Source organism: Hibiscus syriacus, unplaced genomic scaffold (assembly GCF_006381635.1).
Source record: "Hibiscus syriacus cultivar Baekdansim isolate YM2019G1 unplaced genomic scaffold, ASM638163v2 tig00002575_pilon, whole genome shotgun sequence".
NCBI classification, from domain to species: Eukaryota; Viridiplantae; Streptophyta; class Magnoliopsida; order Malvales; family Malvaceae; genus Hibiscus; species Hibiscus syriacus.
Window position 1 is genome coordinate 21,259 of NW_024061936.1, and position 2,810 is coordinate 24,068.

The 2,810-nt window shown below is 38.8% G+C and overlaps 1 pseudogene; it reads left to right on the plus strand.

The window, feature by feature from the left end:
- The first annotated feature begins 239 nt into the window (after window positions 1–239).
- On the plus strand, window positions 240–2,608 carry LOC120147706 (annotated as a pseudogene).
- The last annotated feature ends 202 nt before the right edge of the window (window positions 2,609–2,810 follow it).

A 2,810-nucleotide genomic window follows, 5' to 3' on the forward strand; every position in this document is an offset into this window, starting at 1 on the left:
TCCCCTTTTTCTCTGTTTTTCTCCTGTTTTTTTTTTTGTTCTCTCCCCGTGAAGTATGAAAGGTCTCCCCTCCCGCTCCCCTGTAATTTGTGATGGTTATATTTAAAAAAACTGACCATCCCCCATTTACAGTTTTTTTGATAACTCACAATAACCCCACTCTCTACAAACCGTTCCCTCTAATTTTTTCTGGTTTCTTAACTACCCAGACAAATTAAGCATCTACATTAACGTTATAAAAACATGACGCCTTTCAACAAATAACTCCGGATTTGCAGTATAAGATCTTCTGGGTACTTCCAGTTAGTTTTAGGTTGACAAAAAAAAGGAAGAAATAAAAAAAACGTTTTTGTTAGAAGGAGAATGGCGGACAATCAAGACTCACCGGTGCCAACGGTTCAAAACATACTGGACCAGAAGAGCCTGAAGTGGGTTTTTGTTGGCGGCAAAGGAGGTGTGGGTAAGACCACCTGTAGCGCCATTATATCGATCCTCTTGGCTGGTGTCCGACCCTCTGTGTTGATTATATCTACGGATCCTACTCATAATCTCAGCGACGTCTTCCAACAAAGATTCATAAAGACACCCACGATGGTCAATGGCTTCACCAATCTATATGCCATGGTATCATTTTTTTTTTCCATTTGATTCTGTATTCTGGCTATTGATGGGATTTATATATACATATATATGCATATATGTATGCATGAGGTCAATATGTTTTCCTTGTGTTCATTCTACAAATGATGCATAATAGGAGGTGGATCCTACATCAGAAGATGATGATGTGAGTGGAGGTGAAGGAATGGATGGTTTATTTACGGATTTGGCAAATGCGATTCCAGGAATTGATGAGGCAATGAGCTTTGCAGAGATGCTTAAGTAGGAATATTTCTTTATTCTCAGTCTTCATTAATGGCTGTTGATTCTTGGATTTACTGGAAAAATATGCAGTCTTGCATGCTCATGATCACTTTCTACTTGTGCTTTTTGATCTATTGTTGTCTGAATGTAATACTTCCGTACAGATTGGTGCAAAAAATGGATTATTCTTGCATTGTGTTTGATACTGCCCCGACTGGACATACGCTTCGGCTGTTACAGTTTCCAGCTACCTTAGAGAAGGGACTTGCAAAAGTGATGTCATTGAAAAGTAAATTCGGTGGCTTATTGGGTCAGGTATGACACTAAAATCTGGTTTATGTCTTGTAACCCGATATAGCTCAGCTGGTTTTCAAAAGATTTCTCTCAACAATGGACCTGTAGATGAAAAACTGATAGGCTTAAGGTTCTGTCTGGTGGCCCTTTCCCTTGGTCTATTGCTGGCCAAGTCTTAGGATGATCGGTTTCTTTATTGTTGATCAGTTTTTTCAGCTCATGAAAGTTGAAACTCATTGTGGTAGATAACCCGCCTTTTCGGGATTGACGATGAATTCAGGGAGGATACACTTGTGGGGAAGCTTGAAGGCTTGAAAGAGGTGATTGAATAAGTTAACAAGCAGTTTGAAGATCCAGTAAGTTGTACCATTCTCTAGTCTGTTTCCCCAACATACATATACGTTTTCATAGAACAATAAACTGAAAAACATTACCTCAAAATTAACAAGAAAAAGAGCTGCAGGTGCCATTACAGACCCACTAGAGCTTGTGAAGTGTTGAAAACATTTGTTTTCACTTTCCATTTGTGTTTGTGTGTAATGCTCTTTCCTTTTGGCAGGACTTGACAACCTTTGTGTGTGTTTGCATTCCAGAGTTCCTTTCTCTCTATGAAACAGAGATTGGTGCAGGAACTCACCAAATTCGAGATAGATACACACAATGTTGTCATTAACCAAGTAATTTTTTACTATGACGGTACGGTTACGTACTTTCTTACTACGTATTTTCGAGATAGCCTTTCCCTTTCTCCTCTCTCCCATTGGAATTGTTCTTTAAACAAAATGCTTACCATTCAATCGGCCTGTGTTGTAATTAAGAGGTCGAGTCCATGTTACTAAAAGCAAGAGTGCGGATGCAACAAAAGTATCTGGATCAGTTTTACATGTTATATGATGATTTCCACATCATTAAGCTGCCACTGCTGCCAGAAGAGGTGAGTTCAAGGATACTTCACGTAAACCTTTTGCTTTCAACTATGCATCAATCCTTCATTATGTTATTTACCTAGTATCGATCATCGTTTTCATATGGTGGTAGCCATTTTACCATTTCAATATGTTAGCCTTTGGATGGTTATGTATGTAGGTTACTGGGGTTGAAGCACTGAAATCATTCTCGTACCATTTTCTCACACCGCACGAGCCGGCCATCATCCGAGGAACGAAAGAAGAACTCGGGCGAAGAATAGCCGCGTTAAAGAAACATATATCGGATACCGAAGCTGAACTTGAGAAACACGGATGATGAAACTAAAAGGTCTGGTTGCTGTATATGACTTCCGATGGCCTTTTTCCGGGGCGGCCATTTGGTCAGCCACATCTTGATATTATTATGCGGAGTTGGAGAATGTGTTTTAGCTTTCTATTTTGTTGCTGGATAATGTTGCAGTGCATTTAGATTATTGTAGAGATGATTGTTTACAATACTTTTTTACCTTCGGAAAATTGACATCAATAAGCCGTTTCCCCATTAATGTTACAAGGCATTCTTTTTGTCGGGGAAATCGGATTATTTCCTACACGAACATAGTTTTAAAATTGACCTAAAATATCAAGATCAAAACCACAAAAGGTTGCACAGTGGATAAACCTATCAAACTATTGAATATTGAAACACAATGGAAAAAAACCCGAATAAAAACAATAAAGGAG